Source organism: Staurois parvus, unplaced genomic scaffold (assembly GCF_062004578.1).
Source record: "Staurois parvus isolate SC_StPar_1 unplaced genomic scaffold, SC_StPar_1.0 ptg001283l, whole genome shotgun sequence".
NCBI classification, from domain to species: Eukaryota; Metazoa; Chordata; class Amphibia; order Anura; family Ranidae; genus Staurois; species Staurois parvus.
In genome coordinates, this window is record NW_028319079.1 from 1,267,363 (window position 1) to 1,284,912 (window position 17,550).

General features: G+C 48.2%; 1 protein-coding gene across 1 annotated transcript in view; it reads left to right on the plus strand.

The window, feature by feature from the left end:
* RCSD1 (RCSD domain containing 1) overlaps positions 1–17,550 on the plus strand; it is a 122,157-nt gene that overhangs the window by 68,824 nt on the left and 35,783 nt on the right. The gene's annotated exons all lie outside the window — the stretch shown is intronic.

The following is a 17,550-nucleotide window of genomic DNA, read 5'->3' on the forward strand; positions in this document are numbered from 1 at the left end:
CAATTTTGCATGCAAGTGTTACTAAACCCCGGACCCTGCATTCACTATATCTGTTCTCCCAGGACCCTGCATTCACTATATCTGGTTTCCCCGGACACTGCATTCACTATATCTGGTCTCCCCGGACCCTGCATTCACTATATCTGGTCTCCCCGGACCCCGTATTCACTATATCTGGTCTCCCCGGACCCTGCATTCACTATATCCGGTGTCCCCGGACCCTGCATGCACTACATCCGGTCTCCCAGGACCCTGCATTCACTATATCTGGTCTCCCCGGACCCTGCATTCACTATATCTGGTCTCCCAGGACCCTGCATTCACTATATCTGGTCTCCCAGGACCCTGCATTCACTATACCCGGTCTCCCAGGACCCTGCATTCACTATATCTGGTCTCCCCGGACCCCGCATTCACTATATCTGGTCTCCCCGGACCCTGCATTCACTATATCTGGTCTCCCCGGACCCTGCATTCACTATATCTGGTCTCCCAGGACCCTGCATTCACTATATCTGGTCTCCCCGGACCCCGCATTCACTATATCTGGTTTCCCCGGACCCCGCATTCACTATATCTGGTTTCCCCGGACCCCGCATTCACTATGTCTGGTCTCCCAGGACCCTGCATTCACTATATCTGGTCTCCCCGGACCCTGCATTCACTATATCTGGTCTCCCCGGACCCCGCATTCATTATATCTGGTCTCCCAGGACCCCGCATTCACTATATCTGGTCTCCCAGGACCCTGCATTCACTATATCTGGTCTCCCCAGACCCTGCGTTTACCATATCTGCTCTCCCCGGACCCTGCATTCACTATATCTGGTCTCCCAGGACCCTGCATTCACTATATCTGGTCTCCCCGGACCCTGCATTCACTATATCTGGTCTCCCCGGACCCTGCATTCACTATACCTGGTCTCCCCGGACCCAGCATTTACTATATCTGGTCTCCCCGGACCCTGTGTTCACCATATCTGGTCTCCCCGGACCCTGCATTTACTATATCTGGTCTCCCCGGACCCTGCATTCACTATATCTGGTCTCCCTGGACCCTGCATTTAGTATATCGGGTCTCCCCGGACCCTGCATTCCCTATATCTGGTCTCCCCGGACCCTGCATTCCGTATATCTGGTCTCCCCGGACCCTGCATTCACTATATCTGGTCTCCCCAGACCCTGCATTCACTATATCCGGTCTCCCCGGACCCTGCATTCACTATATCTGGTCTCCCCGGACCCTGCATTCACTAGATCCGGTCTCCCACAGTACACAGAACATGGAAATACAATTATTTTAGTAAATATGAACTGCTAAATACCATTTCTAATCAGCAGAATATAGCAGTCTTCTGACTTCTATCAGTGTCCATCTGAGCACTGGTTAAAGCTTGTAGGAGGGTGTTTTATTCTCCCCTGATTGTCCTATAAGGCTGCATGACCCCTGACCCTTTGTCCAGACAGTACTGATTGGCCCTGTGCTTATCATATGCACCCTTCCAAAAAAAAAAAAACTGAGCATGTGCAGCTCTGGGCTCTGTTCTATCAGCAGATGGATTGGGACCAGTAGAAAAGCTTATAGGAGGAGTTTTCATTCTCCCCAGTGAGGCTGCATGACCCCTGACCCTCTGTCTGGACAGCATTGATTGGCCCTGTGCTGATCACATGCACTCTCCCAAGAAAAAAAAAAACCTGTCTAGCAATACACACCAAACTGAGCATGTGCAGCTTGCCCCCAAGGCTCTGTTCTATAAGCAAATGGGTTGGGGACAGTAGAAGAAGGGGCGGATCAAAGAAGTCAGGATCAAACAGCCTTTTTACACAATGCAGAGGATTAACCCCTTAGGTTCCACAGTAACAATTATTTTAGTAAATATAAACTGCTAAATAGCTTCTCTCATCAGCAGTACATAGCAGTCATGTAACTTCTATCAGTGTCTAGTAGAGCACTGGTTATTCTTGTAGTAATGTGGAGTATTCATTCTCCTCTGATTGCCCTATGAGGCTGCATAACCCCTGACCCTTTGTTCGGACAGTGCTGATTGGCCCTGTGCTGATCACATGCACCCTTCCAAAAAAAAAAACTGAGCATGTGCAGCTTGCCCCCAAGGTTCTGTTCTATCAGCAGATGGATTGGGACCAGTAGAAGGGGAGGATCAGAGAAGATAGGATTAAACAGCCTTTTTATACAGAGGATTAACCCCTTAGGTCCCACAGTGAGTATAACAAGCATGCTTCCCTGCATCTACAGACTGATTGTACTGTTGTGGGTTTAGTAACACTTTAATACATCCTTAAGGGCCGGTTCACACCATAGAAACGCAGTCTAGAAGCATTCCAGATGCGTTTCAGCAGGCACGTTTTTGGTGCATTCCGGTGCGTTTTTGGTGCGTTCCAGTGCTGCCGGTGCATTTTTTATGCGTTTTAATGTGTTCCAGTACAGTTCTGTGTTGGAAAAATTATATAAACTGCTAAATACCTTTTCTCATCAGCAGTTAGTGCAGTCTTGTGACTTCTATCAGTGTCCAGCTGAGCGCTGGTTAAAGCTTGTAGGAGGAGATTTCATTCTCCCCTATGAGGTTGCCTGACCCCTGACCCTCTGTCTGGACAGCACTGATTGGCCCTGTGCTGATCACATGCACCCTCCTAAGAAAAAAAAACTGTCTAAGAATACACACCAAACTGAGAATATTCCGCTTGCCCCCAAGGCTCTGTACTATGGCAGATGGATTGGGGACAGTAGAAGAAGGGGAGGATCACAGAAGACAGGATCAAACAGCCTTTTTACACAATGCAGAGGATTAACCCCTTAGGTCCCACAGTGAGTATAACAAGCATGCTTTACTGCATATACAGACTGATTGTACTGTTGTGGGTTTAGTAATACTTTAACTCTTTGTACTCTCAAATAGACTGGCAAGTGGAAGTGACAGCTAATGAAGCCCAGACTGTGCTTGATAAGCTTTTTTTCCCGGCCACAGTTGCTGGGGAAGGACAGTGCAGAACTGCAAGTGACGAAAAGCTTTAGTCACCGCAGGGAAGATCAGCGAGCGGATGTTCTTGCTCCCCTCCTCCCCCATAGATATCCTCCATGGACATTCTGGGTGCCCAGGAGGGGCAGTGGAGCCCGGGATCCATGGCAAGGCAAGGTCCAGCAGGGGGAGAAACACCTTCTGTAGAAGTGATTGATCAGCTTTACTGCCCAAATGACACCTAAGCTGCCATACGTGATATTTGTATTCTTGGGTTTAGATACATTGTAATGTGTACGGTATATAAAGGGATTTTAAACTGGCAGCCCTCCAGCTGTTGCCAAACTACAAGTCCCATCATGCCTCTGCCATTGGGAGTCATGCTTGTAACTGTCAATCTTTCAATGCCTCATGGGACTTGTAGTTTGGCAACAGCTGGAGGGCCAAGAGTTTGACACCTGTGGGTTAGAGGGTTAGGCCCCATGTACACGGGACACTTCTGAACAATGGAAACTGACTGCTGGAAAACGTAGTTTAAAAAACGTCTGTTTAGCTGCGTTTGCATAATGCGTTTATGCACATTTGCGTTTAGAAGCGTTTTTCTTTTAAATAAGCACAGGAGAACCTCCCAAATGCCCAGAATGCACTGAAAAGTGGTAAATTATTAACTATTTCAGACTGTTTCAGAGAAATACAGAGAGTAGAAGCAGAGACAGCAGTATGTGTTGAGATTAGCTTAGGTGGGAGTTGCTCAGGGGCGGACTGACCATTTGGAAACTCGGGCACTGCCCGAGGGCCGGGGGTCAGTAGGGGGCCCCATGAGATGCCCCTGGTACCTTTTTCATAGGCTTTTTTGAGTTTGGGCAAGGACACAAGGGCCCCATGATCCCCTATTGCCTGGGGGCCCCATGAGTTGTCAGTCCACCTCTGGAGTTGCTCATTAACATTTCTTTTGTTTCCAAGGGTGGGAAAGGTGTCTGGTGGAGTCATTAAGGCCACCTGGCAGGGGGTCTTCATCAGTAATTTGAGGTGTTAATGGTCATTAACATATCTTTTGTTTCCAAGGGTGGGAGAGGTCTGAGGTGTGATTTGGTCATTACAATGTGTGACAAGCTTGGTAGGAACACCCTGTGTTCAGTGTTTTGTCCATTTGAGTACCTTGAAAACGCTTTACATGCATTTTTCATGATGAAAAAGGCTCTGGACAGCATTGGGAACTGGAAGAGTTAATAAAAAAATAAAGCGCAAATGCTTATAAACGTGACTTGCCGCGTTTAGCCGCATTTACAAGCGTTTTGCGTTTGAAACGCTGATAAAATCGACGTCTGAATGCAAGTTTGTTAAATGTCTGTGTCCCCACTGGGGAGATTCACTCTCTATTTGAGTGGAATCCTCTCCATTTTGGAGAGATTTCCTCCGATTTCCTGTTGATTCTCCAGGACAGGAAGCGAAGGAAAAAACAAAGTTGACTTATACAGTTTACACTTCCATCGACGCCTGATCCACACCCTGGTACAATCGCACCACCGCCATGTTCCCCAGGCTGTGCACTCCCATCCAGGGGCGGACTGACAACTCATGGGGCCCCCGGTAATAGGGGATCATGGGGCCCCTGTGTCCTTGCCCAAACTCAAAAAAGCCTATGAAAAAGGTACCAGGGGCATCTCATGGGGCCCCCTACTGACCCCGGGCCCTCGAGTAGTGCCCGAGTTTCCAAATGGTCAGTCCACCGCTGCTCCCACCTACGGGCTTGGGAACCCCACGGTGAGTAGAGGGGAAGGAGACCAGCGAACATCCATGCGCTGATCCCCACAACCTAGAAGGAACCTGGAAGCAAAGTGCATTACATCACTTAAGGGTTCGGCTGCCACAGCGGCTAGGGAAGAAGCAGTGGAGAGCCGGTGAGGCATCAGGGTTTTTTTGGCAGTGAATGGGTTAAAGGCAGCACTCCAAGGCATTGATGAGTTCCTTTGTGTGTCCTGAGATATCTGTAGAGTGCGCCTTGAAATGTACAATTGGCTGGAAGTGTGACACACATTAAAATAAATTCCTAAATCGCTTATTCACACTCTCCTGGCCTCCAATGAGCCCGAATTAGTGGCGGCTTTCAGATGATTACTGCCTGATCAGCCACTTGACAGCTTAATGAGTAAACCCTTAAAGCTCCGCTCACCCTGTCTACAGCCATCTATTAGACATGATAGTCTTGTCACTGGATACGCTACGCCGAGGGTATCACGGAAGGGAAACGCTGACCCACCATTCTTATATATTAGCCAGGCCGCTGTACAGTCAGCCTGCTAAATAATACCCTCTCTATAGATTCACCAATGTGAACGTGGCTAGAAGTACACGAAGTGTTCAGTTATATAAATAGAGGAACTAGAGCCTACCCATTTCTAGGCTTGGTGGGATCCTACCCATTTCCAGGCTCGGTGGGATCCTACTCATTTCCAGGCTCGGTGGGATCCTACCCATTTCCAGGCTCGGTGGGATCCTACCCATTTCTAGGCTCGGTGGGATCCTACCCATTTCTAGGCTTGGTGGGATCCTACCCATTTCCAGGCTCGGTGGGATCCTACTCATTTCCAGGCTTGTTGGTATCCCACTCATTTCCGGGCTCCTACCCATTTCCAGGCTCGGTGGAATCCTACCCATTTCCAGGCTCGGTGGGATCCTACCCATTTCCAGGCTCGTTGGTATCCCACTCATTTCCAAGCTCGGCGGGATCCTACCCATTTCCCGGCTCGGCGGGATCCTACCCAATTCCAGGCTCGGCGGGATCCTACCCATTTCCAGGCTCGGTGGGATCCTACCCATTTCCAGGCTCGGTGGAATCCTACCCATTTCCAGGCTCGGTGGGATCCTACCCATTTCCAGGCTCGGTGGGATCATACTCCTTTCCAGGCTCAGTGGGATCCTACCCATTTCCAGGCTCGGTGGGATCCTATCCATTTCCAGGCTCGGTGGGATCCTACCCATTTCCAGGCTCGGTGGGATCCTACTCATTTCCAGGCTTCGTGGGATCCTATCCATTTTCAGGCTCGGTGGGAACCTACCCATTTCCAGGCTCGGTGGGAACCTACCCATTTCCAGGCTCGGTGGGAACCTACCCATACCAGGCTCGGTGGGAACCTACCCATTTCCAGGCTCGGTGGGATCCTACCCATTACCAGGCTCGGTGGGATCCTTCCCATTACCAGGCTCGGTGGGATCCTTCCCATTACCAGGCTCGGTGGGATCCTTCCCATTTCCAAGCTCGGTGGGAACCTACCCATTACCAGGCTAGGTGGGAACCTACCCATTACCAGGCTCGGTGAGAACCTACCCATTACCAGGCTCGGTGGGATCCTGCCCATTTCTAGGCTCGGTGGGATCCTTCCCATCTCTAGGCTCGGTGGGATCCTTCCCATTTCCATGCTCGGTGGGATCCTTTCCATTTCCAGGCTTAGTGGGAACCTACCATTACCAGGCTCGGTGTGAACCTACCATTACCAGGCTCGGTGTGAACCTACCCATTACCAGGCTCGGTGTGAACCTACCCATTACCAGGCTTGGTGGGAACCTACCCATTACCGGGCTCGGTGAGAACATACCCATTACCAGACTCGGTGGGAAACCTACCCATTTCCAGTCTCGCTGAGAACCTACCCATTACCAGGCTCGGTGGGATCCTACCCATTTCCAGGCTCGGTGGGATCCTACCCATTACCAGGCTCGGTAGGATCCTTTCCATTTCCAGGCTCGGTGGGAACCTACCATTTCCAAGTGTGGTGGGAACCTACCCATTGCCAGGCTCGGTGTGAACCTACCCATTACCAGGCTCGGTGGGAACCTACCCATTACCAGGCTCGGTGAGAACATACCCATTACCAGACTCGGTGGGAAACCTACCCATTTCCAGGCTCGGTGGGATCCTACACATTTCCAGTCTCGGTGGGAACCTACCCATTTCCAGGCTCGGTGGGATCCTACACATTTCCAGTCTCGGTGGGAACCTACCCATTTCTGGGCTCGGTGGGAACCTACCCATTTCCAGTCTCGGTGGGAACCTACCCATTTCCAGGCTCGGTGGGATCCTTCCCATTTCCAGTCTTGGTGGGAACCTACCCATTTCCAGGCTTAACAGGATGTTATGCATTTTCAGGCTCAGTATGATCCTACAATTCCTAGGTTTAGAGGGATCCTACTTATTTCCAGGCTCAGCCAGAGTTACCTTTTTGCAGAAAATCCTGCACTGGCTGGGACCCGACGATTGGCTGAGCCAATGACAGAAGAGAGCCCTGTGTGAGTAAACTACACAGGGCTCTCTACAGACAGCAGTGATGTATTTGTTTTTTTTCTTCCTGCAAACAGGGAGCAAAAACCGTCACACTTCTTAGTAAAAACAGCACTCAATGCACATAATTTACATTGTTAGGCACACAGTTAACTCTTTGATAGCCCCTAAACCCCTTTCCAGTCAGTGTCATTAGTACAGTGACAGTGTATATTATTACCACTGTTCACTGTATTAGTGTCAGTTATTGTCAGATTGCCCGCCGCACTATCACAGTCCCACTATAAGTCACTGATCGCTGCCATTAGTACAAAAAATAAATAAATAACATAGTTTGCGAACTCCATAACGTTCACTCAGACCAAATAATATACACACATTGGGATTTTTTTTTTTTACTGAAGACATGTAGCAGAATATGTTTAGGAAGAAATTTGAATTTTTAAAATTTTTATTGGATTTTTGTAGCAGAAAGTATTAAATATTGGTGTTTTTTCACAATTTTTGATCTTTTTTTCATTTATATGAAAAAATAATTTAATAACACCAAAAGAAAGCTCTATTTGTGTGAAACAAATTGATATAAATTAATCTTGGGCACAGTGTTGCATGACTGCGCAATTGCCAGTGTCAAATAGTAAAAAAATGGCCTGGTCATAAAGGGGATAAAACCTTCTGGAGCTTACGTGGTTGAGGTAAATAATAAAAATTCAGTCCTTCATTCCCAATCAGGGTCCTGCCACAGGGCAACCCCACTCTTGGTGTTGCAACTAATTGCTGCTTCTCCCTCCCCCAGTCTGAGCTCTGCTGTGTAAGAGGCTGATACCAAGTCAGATTTAGGCACTTCCATTGCTAGCATTAAAACACATTAAGGGCCAGTTCACCCTACATGCGTTTCAGTGTGCTGCCTTTCTGCATCCAAAATGCACAGAGAGTAAGTTTTGTGGTTGTCAGTGTCATAGTTCAGTGCTTGCAGTTCCAGTGGATTCCGGTTGCAGAAAAAAAACAGGCTGCATTTTTCCAGCACAGAACTGTACTGGAACGTAGTAAAACGCATCAAAAACGCACTGGCACGCAATGGAACAGACCAAAAAATGCACTGGAACCAACTATTTCAATGGAAGAAAAAGAGAGGGGGAAAAAATGAACCGGAACACATCAAAAATGCACCTGAATGCGCCAAAAACACGCATGCGGAAACGCATCTGGAATGAATCTGGACAACGCTTCCATGGTGTGAACTGGCCATTAAGGATGTATTAAAGAGTTACTAAACCCACAACAGTACAATCAGTCTGTAGATGCAGTAAAGCATGCTTGTTATACTCACTGTGGGACTTAAGGGGTTAATCCTCTTCATTGTGTAAAAAGGCTGTTTGATCTTGTCTTCCCTGATCCTCCCCTTCTACGTGTTCCAATCCATCTGCTGATAGAACAAAGCCTTGGGGGCAAGCTGCACATGTTCAGTTTTTTTTTTTTGGAAAGGTGTATGTGATGAGCACAGGGCCAATCAGCACTGTCTGGACAAAGACAGCCTCATAGGACAATCAGGGCAGAATAAAAACTCCACCTACAAGATTAACCAGTGCTCAGCTGGAGACTGATAGAAGTCACAAGACTGCCATATACTGCTCTGCTGATGATAAAAGAGCCTTGGGAGCAAGCAGCACATGCTCAGTTTGGTGTGTATTGCTAGACAGTTTGTTTTTTCTTGGGAGAGTGCATGTGATCAGCACAGAACCAATCGGTGCTGTCGAGACAGAGAGTCAGGGGTCATGCAGCCTCATAGGGATAAATAAATAAAATAATTGCATTTCCATGTTCTGTGTACTGTATGAGACCAGATATAGTGAATGCAGGGTCCGGGGAGACCAGATATAGTGAATGCAGGGTCCGGGGAGACCAGATATAGTGAATGCAGGGTCCGGGGAGACCAGATATAGTGAATGCAGGGTCCGGGGAGACCGGATATAGTGAATGCGGGGTCCGGGGAGATCGGATATAGTGAATGCAGGGTCTGGGGTGACCGAATATAGTGAATGCAGGGTCCTGGGGGAGACCAGATATAGTGAATGCAGGGTCCGGAGAGAGCGGATATAGGGAATGCGGGGTCCGGGGAGAGCGGATATAGTGAATGCGGGGTCCGGGGAGACCGGATATAGTGAATGCAGGGTTCGGGGAGAGCGGATATAGTGAATGCAGGGTCTGGGGTGACCGAATATAGTGAATGCAGGGTCCTGGGGGAGACCAGATATAGTGAATGCAGGGTCCGGAGAGAGCGGATATAGGGAATGCGGGGTCCGGGGAGAGCGGATATAGTGAATGCGGGGTCCGGGGAGAGCGGATATAGTGAATGCAGGGTTCGGGGAGAGCGGATATAGTGAATGCAGGGTCCTGGGAGACCGGATATAGTGAATGCAGGGTCCGGGGAGAGCGGATATAGTGAATGCGGGGTCCGGGGAGAGCGGATATAGTGAATGCGGGGTCCGGGGAGAGCGGATATAGTGAATGCAGGGTCCTGGGAGACCGGATATAGTGAATGCAGGGTCCGGAGAGACCGGATATAGTGAATGCAGGGTCCGGGGAGACCGGATTTAGTGAATGCAGGGTCCGGGGAGACCAGATATAGTGAATGCAGGGTCCGGGGAGACCGGATATAGTGAATGCAGGGTCCGGGGAGACCAGATATAGTGGATGCAGGGTCCAGGGAGACCAGATATAGTGAATGCAGGGTCCGGGGAGACCAGATATAGTGAATGCGAGGCCCTGGGAGACCAGATATAGTGAATGCGGGGTCCGGGGAGACCAGATATAGTGAATGCAGTGTCCGGGGAGATCAGATATAGTGAATGCAGGGTCCGGGGAGACCAGATATAGTGAATGCAGGGTCCGGGGAGACCAGATATAGTGAATGCAGGGTCCAGGGAGACCAGATATAGTGAATGCAGGGTCCGAGGAGACCAGATATAGTGAATGCAGGGTCCGAGGAGACCAGATATAGTGAATGCAGGGTCCGGGGAGACCGGATATAGTGAATGCAGGGTCCGGGGAGACCAGATATAGTGAATGCGGGGTCCGGGGAGGCCAGATATAGTGAATGCGGGGTCCGGGGAGACCAGATATAGTGAATAAAGGGTCCGGGGAGACCAGATATAGTGAATGCAGGGTCCGGGAAGACCAGATATAGTGAATGCAGGGTCCAGGGAGACCAGATATAGTGAATGCAGGGTCCGAGGAGACCAGATATAGTGAATGCGGGGTCCGGGGAGACCAGATATAGTGAATGCGGGGTCGGGAGAGCAGATATAGTGAATGCAGGGTCCAGGGAGACCAGATATAGTGAATGCAGGGTCTGAGGAGACCAGATATAGTGAATGCAGGGTCTGGGGAGACCAGATATAGTGAATGCAGGGTCCGGGGAGACCAGATATAGTGAATGCAGGGTCCGGGGAGAGCGGATATAGTGAATGCAGGGTCCGGGAAGACCGGATATAGTGAATGCAGAGTCCGGGGAGACCAGATATAGTGAATGCGGGGTCCGGGGAGACCAGATATAGTGAATGCGGGGTCCGGGGAGACCAGATATAGTGAATGCAGGGTCCGAGGAGACCAGATATAGTGAATGCGGGGTCCGGGGAGACCAGATATAGTGAATGCAGGGTCGGGAGAGCAGATATAGTGAATGCGGGGTCTGGGGAGACCAGATATAGTGAATTCAGGGTCCAGGGAGACCAGATATAGTGAATGCAGGGTCTGAGGAGACCGGATATAGTGAATGCAGGGTCCGGGGAGACCAGATATAGTGAATGCAGGGTCCGGGGAGACCAGATATAGTGAATGCAGGGTCCGGGGAGACCAGATATAGTGAATGCAGGGTCCGGGAAGACCGGATATAGTGAATGCAGGGTCCGGGAAGACCAGATATACTGAATGCAGGGTCCGGGGAGACCAGATATAGTGAATGCGGGGTCCGGGGAGACCAGATATAGCGAATGCAGAGTCCTGGGTTTAGTAACACTTTAATGAATACAGAATTGCTTAGAGTATTGAAAATCTATATTAATGGGTAGCAGTTTTACATTTTCACTGGCTGTGCTCCCACGTCCGGAGACTCCCCATACACAGGGCACAGTGTGCATCTATCTGGTATTTCATGTGCACTTCTGAGCTCGCCGTCTACAGATCATTCAGGAAGGATTGTGTAATCTTCATTACGAAATGTCTCTCTTGGCTTTTGTCAGATGACTGAGGAGTATTCCGCAGCCCGGCCTTTATCTGACGTGTGCTGATAACTTTCACAGAGCTGGAATTGAAGTGAATTTGGCAGACGAAGGACGGTCTGATGGAGAGTTGGGAAAGGCAGAATGAAGGGATTTGTGAGCAAAGGATCTGCTTAGTGTTAAAATCAGGACTGGAAGGAAAAAATATTTTAAGAGGGCCCCTTCCAGGGGTGTTATTATGGATCATGGGGTCCCCTGGGGACCTCCTTACTGTCATTGGTCTATATCGAGGAGAGGTATCAAGAGAGCTGTCAATATAGTCAGAACATTACTAGGGAGCAGGGGCGGACTGACCATTTGGAAACTACCCAAGGGCCCGGGGTCAGTAGGGGGCCCCATGAGATGCCCCTGGTACCTTTTTCATAGGCTTTTTTGAGTTTGGGCAAGGACACAGGGGCCCCATGATCCCCTATTGCCCGGGGGCCCCATGAGTTGTCAGTCCGCCCCTGCTAGGGAGCTGTGCACAGAAGTCACCAGGGAAGAAGAGGTGCGTCAGTGCAGGGAGTAACATTTACCCTTGATTTTCTATCGAACCGATCTGTCCTCAGCAGCTTCTCGGGCTTTCAGAATGTCAGCTCTCAGGGTCTCAATGTATATTCAAAATCCTTTGAAACTTCTCACCGCCACAGCAGACAAGTGCAAGAGTTAGGCTCCATGTATACTGTGTAAAGGCACATTAAAAACGCAAGTTTTGTAGCATTTTTACATTAGCGTTTAACCGCGTTTTACCGTGTTTGCGGTTTTTGGCGTTTTTTTACATACACACAAAATTTTTTTGCTCAAAAAAACATTCAAAATGCCGGTGTGCTGCGTTTTACCACGTTTTGCTGCGGTTTACCACGTTTTTCAGCATTAGAGTGTTTTCACAGCTAAAAAACTCCTCCAGAAACACACTAGTTCTGGGGGTTTTTGCAGCCAAAAAATGCCCCTGCCAAAAAACGCTGATTACTATGTGTTAGGGATGAACCGAAATTTTGGTGGCTGAAAAGGTTTGACCGTTGGCCGAAATGAAAAAAAGGACGCCTACAGGTGTCAAAAAAACCCCGCTGTCGCCGCCGCCCCTCACCGCCTCCATCTGGTAGTTCTCTGCCTTACCTGAGAAGCAGGGGCGGACTGAACATTGGGGAACTCAGGCACTGCCGAGGGCCCAGGGTCAGTAGGGGACCCCATGAGATGTCCCTGTTACCTTTCATAGGCTTTTTTGGGCGTGATTTGAGTGTGGGCGAGGACACAGGGGCCCCATGATCCCCTATTGCCCGGGGGCCCCATGAGTTGTCAGTCCGCCCCTGCTGAGAAGCCATCGATCCCGGTGCTGGGCATAGAGATGAGTGAAGGAAAGATGGTCGCCACTCATCTCTATGCCCTTGGAGGACCGGTGTGATGTCACTTCCTGTTCTGGCCATTTTTTTTTTTAAAAGCACAGATTTTAGATAAATTCTTTCTTTTGTACGCTTTGTAGGAGAGAAATGTGTGTTATTGACCCCATATCTCTCCATAAAGAGGACCTGTCACAAATGATTTCTATCACAAGGGATGCATGCATTCCTTGTGATAGAAATAAAAGTGATTCATTTTTTTAAAGGGACAGTGCAAAAAAAAAAACACATTAAATAAATGAAAAAAAGTTTAAAGTGCCCCCGTATCCCCGTGCTTGCACGTAGTTTTGAAAGAATACGTAGGCCATGCCCACATATGTAAACGGTGTTCAAACCACACATGTGAGGTATCGCCTCGAACGTCAGAACAAGAACAATATTTCTCACACTAGACCTCCTCTGTAACTTTACACTGGTAACCTGTAGAACTTTTTAAAGCGTCACCCATGGAGATTTTTAAGTACTGCAGTTTCACGCCATTCCACGAGCATGCGCAATTTTAAAGCGTGACATGTTGGGTATCTATTTACTCACCGTAACATCCTCTGTCATATTTTACAAAAAAATTGGGGTATATACTGTGTTGTTTTTTTTTTTTAATCATTGTATTTTTGTGGCACTATGTGCATCTGCTAAAGAGCAGTGCATTTTTTGTGCATGTCAGGCATGTCGTGCGATTTTGTGTGCGTTCCCAACCTAGCTTTACACCTTATTCATGTGTCTTTAGAATAAACAAGCATTTAACCCTTGCAGTAGAATTCAGCTTTTAATAACCTTAAATGCTCTGTTAATAGGGCCCCCTTCCACCACCAGGCCCCATAGCAGTCAGTTCCTTTGCCCTTTGCTCTTACACACACACAGTAGGATCAATTCATAAAGGTTTAGCACAAAGATAAGGATATTTTAACATATGACTGTAATTTTCAAATATCATTGGACAACGTGTATTTGCGCCCATGGCAGGAACGTTGGACCATAAGGCCCCTTTCACATAAATCTAGCAAAAAATGTATCCCAAATGTCGCACATCGACTTGCCCGACAGTCACTGGAATGAAAGTAGCCTCAGCCAAACTCTATTCAGGCCACATTACCAACGCGTTTTGCCCTGACCATAGGGCAGTGATTCTCAACCTTCCTAATGCCGCGACCCTTTAATACAGTTCCTCATGTTGTGGTGACCCCCAACCATAAAATTATTTATCCAGTAATTATAATTCATGAAGTGTCGTTTTACCTCCAATACTGCTTCTTTCAACACAGTACCTGCTTTTAACAGAGTAGCTGCTTTCTACACAGTAGCTGCTTTCTACACAGTAGCTGCTCTTTACACATCGGAAATATGTGTTTTCCGATGGTCTTAGGTGACCCCTGTGAAAGGCTCGTTTGACCCCCAAAGGGGTCACGACCCACAGGTTGAGAACCACTGCCATAGGGCTTGATCATGGGCAGGGGTGAAACGCATCAGGGGGGGGTGACCTGAACGGTCAGGCGCATTGGTGTGCGGCATTCGTTTTTTGCTTTTTTTTTTTATATATAGTGTACTAAGCCAGGAGGAACTCTCCACAGCCAGCACCAACAGTGCGAGCCACCAAATTGGGACAAAGGAGCCTGAATCGGCACCTCCAGTTTTTTAAAGTGGGCCCCCTATTCACATAGGCATAGCTTCTGACTCATGATCCGCGTTGAATCACTTTGTCAGCAGAGGCCTGACTGCAGCTATCGGGCAATCAGAAGTTGATATTCTGATTCCCACAAACCTGCTTGAAAAAGCTCGTTCCAGGTAGAATTTAATGTCATCCCTAGAGTTCTGCAGAATTTCTGGTGACCGGGTCTCAAGTCAACTGTCATTGTTATAAGGGGAAATTTACAGGTGAAAGGAAGAATCTCATTGGCTGTTGTGGGCCGTAAGAACAATTATCTACTAAGATACTGAACGTGATAAAAAAATGAAGACAAGATTGCTTTAGTTTCCTGTAACAATGATTTTGTCTCCTTGCTGCCTAGCATTCTGTGTGATGGGATGTGACATCTGCTGGTGCGGTGAAGATCAGCCTTTTGGCCCTTAGCACAGTTGGGATGACAGTCCCACTTCTCTCTGATGTTTACCAGTTCTGAGGCCTCTGTACAACGTGTCTGAGAATTCGCAGCTCTCTGCGGCAGAATAAAAGCAGAGCGGCTTGCTTTAGACAACCCTGCATTCTGAGAATTTCCCACGATGAGCTGTTCTATTTCCCATTATATACTAAGTAAAGGGAGATAAGTTTTGTTTGCCGGAATTAAATCTCTTGGGGACAGAAATAAGTTAACGCAAAACCTCTATGGGGCCTCTTATCAATGAGGCAGGATACAGGAAACAGATGTCGTTCCTTATTTACTAAAGTGTCTGAAATGTGTATTGTGTGTACTGCACTATAACTGGTAATCGGATGATGGCTGTTTAAGCATTTTTGAAGATCGTTGATGACAAGACGTCCAGACTTAAAGTTTGCAGCTTCAGTATGGTTCTGTTAACTTGAAAAACACACTATGACTATTTGCTGGCTAAATTATTTTTTTTAAAGAAAAGTCTCAGTTTACTTAATGGGTTCTGTTCCCCAGGGGAGAAAGTACATGTAGTCTTTTGTCTCATTTTCCTATGTGCTGTCTTATGTAAAGTTGAAAAGCACGCCCCCCTCCTCTGCTCTGGTGCCTTTACATACCTTCCCTTCCTTACTTGTTCTCCCTTGGTACTTTTATGCACCTTTCCTTCCTTACTTGGTCTCCTCTGGTGCCTTTACACACCTTCCCTTCCTCACTTGGTCTCCTCTAGTGCCTTTACACACCTTCCCTTCCTCACTTGGTCTCCTCTAGTGCCTTTACACACCTTCCCTTCCTCACTTGGTCTCCTCTAGTGCCTTTACACACCTTCCCTTCCTCACTTGGTCTCCTCTAGTGCCTTTACACACCTTCCCTTCCTCACTTGGTCTCCTCTAGTGCCTTTACACACCTTCCCTTCCTCACTTGGTCTCCTCTAGTGCCTTTACACACCTTCCCTTCCTTACTTGTTCTCCTTTGGTGCCTTTATGCACCTTCCCTTCCTTACTTGGTCTCCTCTGGTGCCTTTATACACCTTCCCTTTCTTAGTTGGTCTCCTCTGGTGCCTTTACACACCTTCCCTTCCTCACTTGGTCTCCTCTAGTGCCTTTACACACCTTCCCTTCCTTAGTTGGTCTCCTCTGGTGCCTTTACACACCTTTCCTTCCTCACTTGGTCTCCTCTAGTGCCTTTACACACCTTCCCTTCCTTAGTTGGTCTCCTCTGGTGCCTTTACACACCTTCCCTTCCTCACTTGGTCTCCTCTAGTGCCTTCACACACCTTCATTTCCTTAGTTGGTCTCCTCTAGTGCCTTCACACACCTTCCCTTCCTTAGTTGGTCTCCTCTAGTGCCTTCACACACCTTCCCTTCCTTACTTGCTCTCCTCTGATGCCTTTACACACCTTCCCTTCTTCACTTGGTCTCCTCTGGTGCCTTTACACATCTTCCCATCCTTACTTGGTCTCCTCTGGTGCCTTTATGCACCTTCCTGTCCTTACTTGATACCTTCTGGTGCCTTTTCTACACCTTTCCTTCCTTACTTGGTCTCCTCTGATGCCTTTACACACCTTCCCTTCCTTACTTGGTCTCCTATGGTGCCTTTACTTACCTTCCCTTTCTTAGTTGATCTCCTCTGATGCCTTTACACACCTTCCCTTCCTTACTTGGCCTCCTCTGGTGCCTTTCACGCACCTACCCTTCCTTAGCTGGTCTCCTCTGGTGCCTTTACGCACCTTTCCTTCCTTACTTGGTCTCCTCTGGTGCCTTCATGCACCTACCCTTAGTTAGCTGGTCCACTCTGGTGTCTTTACACCCCTTCCACAGCACCACTTCCTATGTGCTGGCTGGCTAACTCTGAGATCAAACAGGGCACCCCTCCTATCTCCACTGCTGTCCAACAACGCATCTAGCAAGGAGACAGCTGCTTTGACAGATGGCACTTTTTTCCACCTCCAAGTACTTGCTCTAGACAAGCATCTCATGACAAGTGCAGGGAGAGGAGGTATTGTCAGCTAAAATGTTCCAGGCAAGTGCTTAGGTACAGAGAAAAGTGCTATCTGTCAAAGCAGCTGTCTCCTTGCTAGGTGCATTGTCGGATGGCTGTGTGGGGAGGGGTGCCTTGTCTGACCTTACAGCTAGCCTTTTACAGCAAATAGGAAGGGAAGGGGTGTGAAGATACCAGAAGAGAGCAAGCAAGGGAGGGAAAGAGTGTAAAGGCACTGGAGGATAACAAGTATGGAAATTAAGGTGCATAAAGGCACCAGAGGAGAACCATAAAGGAAGGGAAGGTGCATAAAGGCACCAGAGGAGACCAAGAATGTAAGAGAAGGTGCCTAAAGGCACCAGAGGTGACCAAATAATGAAGGGAAGGTGTGAAAAGGCACCAGAGAAGACCAAGTAAAGAAGGGAAGGTGTAGAAAAGGCACCAGAAGGTATAACGTAAGGACAGGACGTAAAGCACCAGAGGAGACCAAGTAAGGATAGGAAGATGTGTAAAGGAACCAGAAGATACCAAGTAAGGGAGGTAAATTATGTAAAAGCAAGAGATGATAACAATTAAGAA